This window comes from Vulpes lagopus, chromosome 3 (assembly GCF_018345385.1).
Source record: "Vulpes lagopus strain Blue_001 chromosome 3, ASM1834538v1, whole genome shotgun sequence".
NCBI lineage: Eukaryota > Metazoa > Chordata > Mammalia > Carnivora > Canidae > Vulpes > Vulpes lagopus.
Window position 1 is genome coordinate 99,055,431 of NC_054826.1, and position 12,727 is coordinate 99,068,157.

At 41.7% G+C, this 12,727-nt stretch overlaps 1 long non-coding RNA gene and 1 pseudogene across 1 annotated transcript in view; one reads left to right on the plus strand and one right to left on the minus strand.

Moving 5' to 3' along the window:
• Positions 1-5,404, minus strand: part of LOC121486617 — a 35,585-nt gene extending 30,181 nt beyond the window's left edge. The window contains exon 1 of the long non-coding RNA XR_005986695.1: positions 5,248-5,404. This is a non-coding gene — a long non-coding RNA (uncharacterized LOC121486617). The remainder of the gene's footprint in view (positions 1-5,247) is intronic.
• Positions 5,405-10,533: 5,129 nt separating this feature from the next.
• Positions 10,534-11,002, plus strand: LOC121486614 (annotated as a pseudogene).
• Positions 11,003-12,727: the final 1,725 nt, after the last annotated feature.

Genomic DNA, 12,727 nt, shown 5'->3' on the forward strand with positions numbered 1-12,727 from the left:
CTCAACCACTGAGCCATCCAGGTGCCCCCAATTGCAGAAATTTTAATTTAGGAAAGGTTCTAGCTTAATAGATGTGTGGGAACCAGCATCAGAACTTCCCTCCAACATTTTATTATAAATAAGCATTTTCAAACCCAATGAAAAATTCAAAGAATTCAACTGACCCTCTATTCCTCTATCCATCTAGCAAGCCATCTTATTTTTTATGCATTTCAAAATGAGTTGTAATGTCAGTGCATTTCACCCATAAATACTTCAGCACAAATATTGTTTAGAGACAATATTTGTTTACAATCCTTTTCTCCCCTTTGAGGCAAAATATGTGTAAAATGCACAATCTCAAGTGTACCTACCATTCAATAGATTTTGATAAATGTATACACCTCTGTAACCCCTATTCCCATCAAGACAGAATGGTACTATCACCCCTGCCTCTTCCCAGTGAACCCACCAGTCCCTCTACCCCAGGCATGCTGTGATTGCTCCCATTATAAATCAGTTGTTGCCTGTTCTAGAACCTGATATAAATAAGATTACATGGTATGGACTCTTTGGTACAGTAGCATTGGAATTTAAAAAGCCGCCCAGGTGATCCACTGTGCCAGCAGGGCTGGGAACCTCTTCCTCACATTACAAATGGGGAAACTGAGACTTAGAGTGATTTGTTTTTTTTTTTTTTGGCATTAGGAGACAGTTAATTCCTATAGATGCAGACTAGAAATCAGATCTCCTTGCTGATTGCCTTCTGTTTACTGTACAAAAATGGGTCACTATTCTAGAGTAGTGGTTCTCAAACTTCAACATCCATCAGAATCCCTGGAGGGCTGGGTAGATCTCACCGGTCCAGGGTGACTTCTTTTTTTCTTTTCTTTTTTTCTTTCCTTTTCTTTTTTAGGAAGATAAAGAGAGCATGCACCTACCAGCAGGGGTGATGGGGTGGCAGGCAGAGGGAGAGGGAAAAAGAATCCCAAGCAGGTCCCATGCTCAGCACAGAGCCCGGCATGGGTCTCAATCCCACAACCCTGAGATTATGACCTGAGCCAAAATGAAGAGTCAGACGCTTAACTGCACCACCACCCACACACTCCACACCATGTAATTTTTAATTCTCATATTTAGGAATTGACTTTAATTTCTAACTTAAGAAAGTATGAAACCTGTGGATTTCTTCCTATGGTATATTATTTAAACTGTTTTCTTGGGATCCCTGGGTGGCGCAGCGGTTTGGCGCCTGCCTTTGGCCCAGGGCGCGATCCTGGAGACCTGGGATCGAATCCCATATCAGGCTCCCGGCGCATGGAGCCTGCTTCTCCCTCTGCCTGTGTCTCTGCCTCTCTCTTTCTCTCTGTATGACTATCATAAATAAAAAAAAACAAACAAACAAAAAACTGTTTTCTCTTTAAATAAGTTTGGGTTTAGAAAAGGTATTGATTTGAATAAGCAACATTGACAGACTAATAAGACAGGTGCTTCTAGGTAGGTGAAGGTATTTGAGGCTGGCTGAAGTCTGAGAATCTCTGCATCAGCCGATTCCAGAAAACATGGGTTATGCAGTGTCACAGAGTAGTGTGTCCTGTTAGGAAAATCCACATCCTTCCCCTGCAAACTTTAAATCACTGGACTGAAACATAAAAGCAACTCCAGTTCTTTTGCGTTTGTATTTTGACCTCCTTTGCATATTATTCTCAGGATCTTGGCAATAACTTGCTTATTTGCTTTAAAATATGTGAATTTATCTATTTGCTGCAATTTTAAAGTGATTCTTATAACATTTCAGGACTAGCATTCTTTTTCCTTAAGGAACACATTTTCAATTTTATAATGAAAGTCAGCTGGAATATATGACTCTGCATATAGAAAATTACTTTAGAGACAAATTCTCAATATCTTTTTTACTTATAAATGAGTCGTATTGTTATTAAAAAGCAACTTTATTCAATTATGCTTATTTCTTTTTTTTAACACTTCTCATGCCATAGAGATGTGAGACAACTCTAGCAAGAAGACATATGATAAAGTAAAAAATTTAAAACTAAGACTGGGAATTAAAAGAAGTCAAGGTGAGGGAAAATAAAAACACAAATATGCAGTCCCTACAGACCCAAGTGGCTAATGTATTATAGTTGAGTTTCTAATTTGACTCTGTGAGCTCCCTGGCAGCTAAAGAGAAAAGAGATGCACAATCTTTTCATGATTTTCATTTTGGGGGAAGAGGAAGCAAGTTCATTTCATCAGAGAAAGTAGAGCTTTTCCCAGGATTCAGCAAAAGACAAAGGGATGGAGGGAGCATTGCATGATGTAATGGATCATGCCCTTGACATTCGTAAAGCAAAGAGAACATAACTCCTCTGACACCATCAAAGGTAAGCTAACATCATCTTCCATAATTCTCATCTAAAGTCCCTAGAATCAGCCCTGTGTATATACAATGCTGCACTTAAAAGTTTCTCTTTAAAAAAAAAAAAAAAAAAAAAAAAAAAAGTTTCTCTTTATAACCAACCAAAGTGTTTTAAGACCTTAAACTGCTGATACCATCTTTCCATCAATTATTACCAAATTTATATCCTCCCAGCTCCTGGTTTCATACATTTAGTGCCTCCACACATCCTCACTTGGGGTCTAATGGACATTTTAAACTTAACATGGCCCAAACTCCTGTTCTCCACCCAAAAACCTCCTCCATCCACAACCTCCCTCACCCTTGGCTGATGGCAATTCCATCCTCCTATTTGGATGATGCCCATCCCTCATCCAATCTATCAGGAAATCTTATGGTTCCGTTTTCAAACTACATCCAGGATCTGACCATCTGACCACTTACCACCTCTGCTGGTACCGCCACACATGAGCCACCAATAGTGCTCACCTGCAATACACAGTAACCTCTTATAACAGGCCTCCCTACTTTCATTTTCATCCTGCCTCTGCCCCCTCACTGTCTGGTCTCAGCCTAGAGGCTGGACTGACCCTTTGAAAGTGTGAATCACATCATATTCTGTTTGAGCTCAAACCCCCACGATAGCTCCCTTTTCTCTCAGAGAACATGACAACATCCCTACATGGCCACAAAGTCCCACGTGATGACACTCTGTTACTTCTCTGACCTCTCCCCAAAGTTTATCACAGTCCTATCAACCTGTCGTTGACAGGACATGCCTCTAGCCTTTATCCTGGCCATTCTCCCTGCCTGGGACACTCTTCTCTGCAGATACCTGCACAGCTTGCTTCCTTTTCAAAGGCCACTCTCTCAATGAAACCCACCTTGTTTGCCCCTCCATCTAACTCCCATCCTTCCAATACCACTTATCCTACTCAGTTTCTTCTTTTCCCCTGTAGTTCTCATCTCCTTCTGGTAATTTTATTATTTCCTTTTGTTGTTGTTGTATCAGTCAGAATAGGCCAGGTCATGCTGTGGCAACAAACACTCTCCAAGTCTCAGTGACATGGAAAAACAAACGTTGACGTCTCACTCATGCTACATGTCCTGGGGATTTGGGCTGACTCCACAGCCTTTGTGTGAGATGTTTCTGGTTGCCGTATCAGGGGGCAGAAGGAAAGCTCTGAAGGGTCTCACCCCAGCAATTAAATGTTCTGGCCCAGGACAACACATCACTTCTCACAAATATTTGGCCAGAACTAGCCATGTGGTTTCACTTAACCCTAAGAGAGCCAGGAAGTAAAATTCTACTGCCCAGAACAGGAAATGCCCATCAAGAGAATGGCACCAGTGGCTGTTACAATTTTGGTTACAAAATTCCTTTCCCTTCTAGAATGGAATCTCCACAATGGCACCTAGAACAGTGCCTGGCACATAGTAGGTGCTCCTTTTTTTTTTTTTTTTTTTTTTTTTAGTAGGTGCTCTTGAATGAATGCATGGTGTACATGGTTAGATTCATATCTGGAACCAAAAGTTAGGAATTAGCTATAAACCCCATATCAGACACATATCCTGCAAACGTGTAGGAACGAGGTTCTTAATCTATTTCTCAGCTCTTCTTGAAGCCTATGACATTAATTTCAAACCTTTTCCAAGGAGGGTCGCGATGGCTTTCACCATGTTGTCAAAAGACACCTCTAAAACCCAGCAAGCGTAACTGATCCAGGGAGAATGTCAGGTAGAAAGCCAGAACCCACAGCTGCTATTGATTAGGGACTAAAGGCTAGCAGGTGAGTCACTTCACCTCCCTGCCTCAGTATCCTCACCGATGCACTGGGCTTGCAGTGGAGATAAGAGAGCCGGCCCTCTCCACTGGCAAGCGGACCCGCGGAGGGGTGTGCAGCGCTCACTGTGCGGCCAGCGCGCCATCTAGTGGGCACGGTGGGCAGTCGGGCAGCGGGCCCAGGTTTGGCCCTCCTGGATCCCAGGCCACAGGGGGCACTCAGGAGGATTGAAGGGGCTCCAAGTCTGTGCAAACTGTAGAGCAAGTCAGGACTTTTGGCCTTTCCTGAAGAGGAGAGAGGAACCGCAGGGCTAGGCTGCGGTTCAGACACTTCAGACACGACACTGAGTTGGTGAAGTGAGGGAGGAAACTGACTCAACACAACACTTAAGGGAATGCCAAATGAGTCATTAGTCAAGTTGTCTTCATGTTTCAGAAAATCAAATGCAAGGGCGCCTGGGTGGCTCAGTAGGTTAAACACCTGACTCTCGGTTTCAGGTCAGGTCATGATCTCAGGGTCATGGGACGGAGGCCTGCGTTGGGCTCTGCACTCAGCACGAAGTCTGCTTGGGGTTCTATCCCTCTGCCCTTCCCTTTCTAAAATAAAATTTTAAAAACATTTAGAAAATCGAATGCAAAAAGAGACCCATGATGAACAAAACAGCAAATGTTCAAATATAGACAGATCAGTTTTCCTGATATTTCTATCCATCTCAGGCTCTGTAGTGCTCACAGGGCATGTTATGGATCCTGTACCTCATCAGCCTGGTCTCAGGAGAGCCCCAGAGGGATAAAGGGCCCCTGCCACACCAGCCAGATGACCAGGCTGAGCGAGGGCCTGGAGACCAGTCTCATGCCATAACCAAGAATTACATGACCCTGAAGGAAAAAACAAATTCCGGTCTCAATGGCGATTCTTCATTTAGACAAGGAAGGAGACTGATTTAAATTCAGGCCTACAGGCTGAGTCTGCCCTCAAGGGGTCCATCATCTTTTAGCTGAGACAGGTATGGACAGAAGCAGAATATCAGGAACCTCTCTAGCTGAACCTTGAAAAAAAAACCAAAAAAACAAAATAATACTTTACCGCAAATAAAGGCTTTACTGTAGCAAAGTGACAAGTTGACCCCTGCAGACTTTTCTTCCCGCCCTGAGTTTCTCGGTGCCTCCACAGACACGTCATTGCACAGAGTTAACAGTTACAAGATTGGTATCCTTTACCCTCTCTACGGAGGCCCAGACAGGGTGGTGGCATTCGTCTCTAAGGCAAACAGAGCTGCTTCCTTATCTGTCTGTGTTTACTCATGATGTCACATCCGTCTGTCTGGGCTTCCTGATCAATGTAGCTCAAGGGTGAGCTGCTGGTCAAGGTGAATCATGCCTTGACCCACCCAAACAGGCAAACATCTGGCTCCCAGCAGGGCCCCAGTCACTAGTGAACTAAGCTGGAGTGAGACCCTACAGATGAGATGTAGCGTCTGACATGAGGAACATCAATGAAGGGGCTCTCAGCAGCCTGCTCAGGAGCCTGCATTAACCTCTGTCAATGTCAATGTCAACCTCTATCAATGTAAGGCTCCCAGTATCTCATTCCCATTTCTCAAATGGGGGAAAAAGCCTCAGTGGAGTGAAGTATCTTGCCCAAAGACACACAGAAAACAAGACACAGGAGGGTTTGCTTGTTGCCTGGCAGCAAAGGCAGCAAAACTACGCCAAGAGCGACAGTTTCAAAAGGCAGAGAAGGATAAAGGGTCTGTCCTAGAAAGGTGGGCCAAACCAAGTTGGAAAGAATCAGGGAACTGAGATCTGAGATTTGAGCATGGGCCCAAATTCCAGCAGCTTGTTTCGCTTCCTCCAAAGTGGTTTACTGCAAATAATGGCTTGTGTGCCAAGCAACAGTTTCAGCCTGGTCACCTAGCCCATCTATGGCTGGTCACCTTCTCTACCATCACTATTGCTAAGTCAGTGATTCGTTTTGCTGGGTGGATCAGCAAAATAAATAACAAATCAAAAAGTGTTTACCCTTCAAAAAGTAATAATAACAACAAAACCTGAGATGCGTCTGCACCATAGTCGTATGACCCATGAGGGGTGTGGAAATTCCACCTGACTTTACAAGGCTTGGATCCTGAGGTGGGGGTGAAAGAGCAGGCCAGCTGATCTCAGGGTGAGCTGCAATCTGTTGACAGTGAAATGGAATGATCTGGAGAGATCAAAGACAACTGTGAAGGGGGCAGGGTAGGCAGGCTGCAGCCTCAAAGTAGGGACCTATGACCTTCACCCAGCCTCTACTAAGCTCTCCGGGGCCTCCTTCTAGCCAGCAGCCCCAGAGCAGGGTGACTGCCTGATCTATGCAGCTGTTTCTCCCTCCTGTATATTCTGACGGGGAGCCTGGCCACCAGGTAGCCTGCATCTCTGGAGAAGTGCCGCTAGGGAAAGCATGGCCTCTGACCACTCTCAGGGTCATCTGAAATACTGTCTACTCCCACTTCTATCGATTAGAACACACAGGTCCAGGGACATGGCGTGACTGGATCCATTACAACTGAGACTAGAAACTAACCTTCCTGCCATGGCAAGCACACTATCCTCATACCCTGTCCCATTCCAATGGCAGCAGGAGACCCTAGTCACTGCATCACAATGGGGACAGGCCCTAGGAGCTCAGGGCTACTCTGAAGCCAATGTCAGTCAGGCTTACAATGGCTTGGGAATAGTACAAGGCATGAATGCTGCTCCTCTTTCCCAGCTGCTATTTCTAATGAAGGAAGAAGATTGAGTCTATACTCCAGAGTCTACCCAATAACCCAACAGCTAGCTCAATCAGAATGGGAGGAAATGCAGACACCCAAATAGTCTGTCTGCTTAATATCAACTGTTTTACAACCCAAGGAACTTTGAATGACACTTTGTACCAAAATCTCATCTCCTTTCATGTTTTGAAGAAAGCCACTGATACAGAGGAAATCTTCCAGGAATTATGAGCTCAATTATAGGCCAAGAGAAGGATCATCTTTTTAGCATGCATTCATAGTAATCCATGAATACTTTCCTTTTCGTGGCCTCTGGGAATATTGTCATTGTTGTTGTTTTCCGGAAACAATGACTGACTCAAAAGCAAAGTGGATGACTTATCTCTACAAGGCTTTTATTTGCCAATTTTGAAAAATGATTCAGAAATGTATTTCGTGGAAAGTGGGTGTAAAATTACGTTCTCTGATTAAAGTAAAATAAAAATGTTTTAAAAAGTGGCTTTAGGAAGCAAACTCACAGACGATTTTCTAGGATTTTCCAGGAGAGTCCCAATTTTAATAACATTCCCCGCTCTGGTCTCCATTAATCATATTCTTATTTGGCAGCCCATAGATCTTTCCATTTTATGTTCAAAATATGGTTATCCCCAAAATGAAGACATTTAAATGTATTAAAAGTTTCAAGAAGTACTTTCTCACTTTTTGGATTTTTCATTTGAAGATTCATCATGTTCTGTATATGTTGACATCAACACAACCACAAATTTTACCCAATTTTAATTACAGCATAGGTCACTTAGGAATGCTTTTAGCTGCAAAGAACAGAAAACTCAGTGCTTGCATGCCGTCGAGGTCCCATTCTCTCTCTTTCCACACAACAATCTCAGTTCTTTGACACCAGTCTTGTTGCTGCTTGGAGCTTGCGAGATGGCAGCTATTTCTTGCATGGACATCACCATCTGCTTTCTAGTAAGTTATAAGGGGGTCAAGCAAACAATTGCCCAAACCCTATTTTACTTTTTATCTTCTCAGCACACCTTCGTTAACTTACTTTGTCTCTTTTGCCAGAACGGTGTCTATTTTGTCATTCTTAATTGTAAGGGAGACCAGAAATTCAAGTTTCTTGCTCTCCAGACCCTAATACAAAAGGGGCATTGAGTATTTGACATCATATGCCCGCCTGTTCCTTTACCAAGGCTATAGCAACTGCAGACTTTAAATATCTCTAAAAACAACAAATAATGCATAGGATGCATGCTTTTAATTGGTGAGTGCATCCTTTAAGGGTATAAAAATGGTGAAGCTCTTTCCACCATGAATTTGTGACTCCGACTTCCGGGCGCAGATTACTGCCTGACATCATAGCCAAACGCACGCTTAAAGTTTTATAGCGATCAGATACTAATGGGACATTACAAACTGGCTTAAGTGGCAAAATCTGTCTTTTGGACTCAGCAGAGTTTCCATTGATTCTTAAGCCTTCTTTTGCTTCTTGGTCAATGTCAATGTTAGGGACATTTTTAAAGAAACACGTAAATTACTAGTCAAGGTTTTTGCTTAATTATTTATAATTGTACGCATTTGCCTAATGGAAAATTTCATTTTATGCTGAATTTCAAGATCTTCAGGGCTAATACTTTGCCTTTTAGTGAAGTGGTTGCATTCTCTCTTCATTTATTGCCTTCATAGATCCATGAAATCCAGAGTCAGAGTGGAGGGACAATGATAGAGAAAAACGGTTACAGATGGTCTGAGCTGTTCTGGAAACAAATTCACTGGAAATGCCAAGGGCCCAAGGTTGAAGGGGCCCTTGCAGTGAGGTGGCACCTGGCAGGCACATGGACACAAACATGGATTCATAAGGCAGAAGTGCAGACAAAAAAAGTTCATCAGAGACAGGCCTTTGTTCTCTCCAAAAGAGAATTAACATGGAAAAGAATATTCCATTACATTCCACCCTCTCAGCACCCCCTGCTGTTCACATTGGGGCGTTGCTCAGCAATCCAGTTTTCCTTCTGGCTTTGCTGTGGTGACAGCGGCAACAAGGAAGGGCATGAGAATGGTCTATCTGGCTCAATAGATTTCTGTAAAAGCACTTCAGAGTGTCTTTCTCTAAGTCTTTCCTCCCAGGAAAAAAATAAAAATTCCAACTCAAGGTAAAATTGTTCCAGAACTTATTGCGCTTTTCTATCAAGATAAAATATTGGGCACACGGTGCAAGAATTTAAGTCTTACAAAGAGGAAATTTGCAGACATGGTCAATGTTTGGCATTTGCTAAATACAGAAAACAAAGCTGCCCAGGAAGAGAAAGTCTGGAACTTTCTCTGCTGACATTTTTCCCGTGGAAAAATAAAAGACAAGGCAAATGAAGACAGGCCAGGCAGATCTACTTCCACAAATGCAGCGGTCTTCCCCATGAAGCCAAATCACTAGGGTTTTCAGGACAACAGACAAATGTCTCTCCCCTTCTGCCCTTGGAAAAGTAAAGAATGTTCAGGTTATCTTGTTGTCTGCAAATAGCCTCTCCTCACAGAAGCCAATTCTGAACCTAGAGAATAAGACTTTAGAATAAGTACTGTAGACAGAAGTTAAAAAAAAAAAATCAGAGAATTTTAGAACTGAGAGTAACTTGACCAACCACTCTATTTCGGAGGTGAATAAACGGAGACCAAGAAGTGGAAAATGCTTTGCCCGGTCCTACACACTGATAGAGGCAAGCTGGAATGTGATCCTCAGCCTCCTCACCCTGTACTTATCACTCCATAAGCAGTTTCAGATGGAGGCTACAAAGGCCCTTTTTCATGCTTCTGGCACACTGTACAACCCAGAATTCCTCCAATTATAAATACTCAAAATTACATATAAAATGTAACTAAAATATTTTAACACACAGCTGAGTTTGGGGAGAGAAAGAAAAAAAAAAAAAAAAAAAGGAAACACCAGATGCCAAAAACACAAGGAAAGCAAAACAAGCCCCCAGGACAGATGACATGGCAGCCGTTCGGGGTATGGCTGTGAATGCTGGCACTGGAGGTGGGCCCAAATGGTCAGAGGTTTCAAATGTTTTAAGTTCCACTTGTAGAACGACTTGTGACCTGTACAAGATGGAAAGTAGACACCAAGATCCATTCACACTGGTGGGAGTCTCAGGAGACTGCATGCCAGTAAGAGGGGCATTGGAAAGTGCTTTTTAGGTAGGGAGAGGACAGAGGAATTTGGCTTCATTGGGATGTTTAGTAAAAAAAAAAAAAAAAAAAAAAATACTATCTTAAGAGAAATTAGCCCACCAAGCCTGTGTGACATGCTTGGCAAGTGCAGAGCCTGAATTTTATATGTTCCCTTAGTAATTTTTTTTTTTTTTTGAAGTGGGCTCCACACTAGGCATGGAACCTGGACTCAGAGCCCTGAGTTCAAGACCTGAGCTGAGATCAAGAGTCAGATGCTTAACCAACTGAGCCACCCAGGGGCCCCACCTTGGTAATCATCTTGGAGTGCCTGGAAGGAACAAATGCAAAGCTTTTCTGGAGGAACACTTTATAACCCAGTCCACATGAGATTTTTATAGACAAAGTAGATCCCCACTAAAGATGACCTCATAATAATTACCAGACCCACTAAAATGAGCTACATTCACACCAAAACCATGAAGAAGTCAGCCCAGGTCATCATTGAGAAGTACTACACGTGCCTGACAGTAACTCCCACACCAACGAGCATGTGTGCGAGGAGATTGCTGTTATCCCCAGCAAGAAGCTCCACAGCAATATAGCAAACTATGTCACACATCTGATGCAGCGGATTGAGAGAGGCCTGAATGTATCCCCATCAATGTGCAGTAGGAGAAGAGAGAAAGGAGAGAGAACTATGTTGCTGAGGTTTCTGTCCTGGATCAAGAAATCATTGAAGTCAATCATGACACTAAAGAAATGTTGAAATTCTTGGACTTTGGGAGTTTGTCTAACGTGCAGGTCACTCAGCCTATAGTTGGGATGAATTCCAAAACACTGCATGGAGCCACTTGAATCTTTCTGCTGTGCTATCTTTAATAAACTTTGGATGACAACAACAAATTCCCAAGACAGATAAGAAAATGTGATTTGCCATGACAGAGAATCAGCTAACACAACCATGGCTAAATGAAAGGATAAGTAGCCAAACCAGACAAAATAAAACCAAACAGAAACTACAGAACGATCTGGGAGAGACTATAAAATAATATTGTAAATGATTACAGTGGTTACATAATAGAAACCATAAGGAAATAACATCCAAAAGAGAAACGTAAAGATCCTATAAAAAGAGATTAGATTAGCAATTTTAAAACTTCCCACAAAACAAAGTTCAGACCTAGTTGGCCTCTCAGGCAAATGCTACTAAACATTCAAAGAAAAATAAATACCAATTCTTCATAAACTCTTCTAAAAAAAAAAAGAAGAAGAAGAAGAAGATGAAGGAACACTTCCCAATTCCTTCTATAGACTCAGTTATTACCCAATTATCAAAACCATTCAAAGACATCACAAGAAAACAACATTGCAATGTTCCTTATGATATAGATGTGAGAGCCATCAACAAGATACTAGGAAACTGAATCCACCAATAATAAAAAGGGTTATAGACCATGACTAAGTGGAATTTATCCCAGGAATGCAAGGCTAATTCAAAACACAAAAGTTCAATCATTATAATATACCAAATCAACAGAACAAAGGACAAAAAAATCCATGAACATCTCAATAGACATAGAAAAAGCATTGACAAAATCTGACACTTTCATGATAACGACACTTGACAAACTAGGAATAAAAGGGAATTTCCTCAATCTGATAACAAGGTTTGAGATAAATATACAAAAATCAATTATATTTCTGCACACTCTCAATGAACAATTGGAAAATGAAAATAAGAACACAGTTCAATTTACAATAGCATTAAAAAAAACTTAGGAATAAATTTAACAAAAGAAGTGTAGTGGTGCCTGGGTGGCTCAGTTGGTTAAGCATCTGACTCTTGATTTTTGGCTCAGTCATAATTTAGGGCCATGAGATGGAGCCCTGAGTTGGGCTCTGTGCTCACTGTGGAGTCTGCTTGAAAGTCTCTCCCTTGGCCCTCCCCCTACTTGCTTTCTCTCTCTCTCTCATAAATAAATAAAAAAATAAACAAATAAATAAGTATTTTTTTAAAGGAAGTGTAAAACTTATACTTTGAAAACTACAAAACATTGTTTAAAAAAAATGAAAGACCTAGATAAGTGGGAGGACATTCCATGTTCATGGATTAGAAGATTTAACATTGTTAAGATAGTAATACTTCCCAAATTGATCTACAGATTCCATAAAACCCTTACCAAAATACCAGATGCTTTTCCTGCATAAACTAACAAGCAAATCCTAAAATTGGTATGGAAATACAAGGCACCCAGAATAGCCAAAAACAATCTTGAAAAAGTCAAAGAACTTACACTTTCAAATTTCAAAACTTACTACAAAACTACAGAAATCAAGGCAGTAAGCAATTCAGTGGTAGGACAGACATACAGATCAATTGAACAGAATTAAAAGTCCAGAGATAAACCCTGACATTTATGGTTAATTGATTTTTGATGAGGGCACCAAGACAATTCAAATGAGGGAAAGAATCATTTTTTCAGCAAATGGCGCTGGGGCAACTGGATATCCACAAGCTGAAGGATGAGGTTGGAACCTTTTCTTACACTATACCCCAAAATTAACTCAAAATTAAATGCATATATATATGCTAAAACTATAGAACTCTTAGATGAACACATGGTAAATCTTTATGATCTTGGGTTA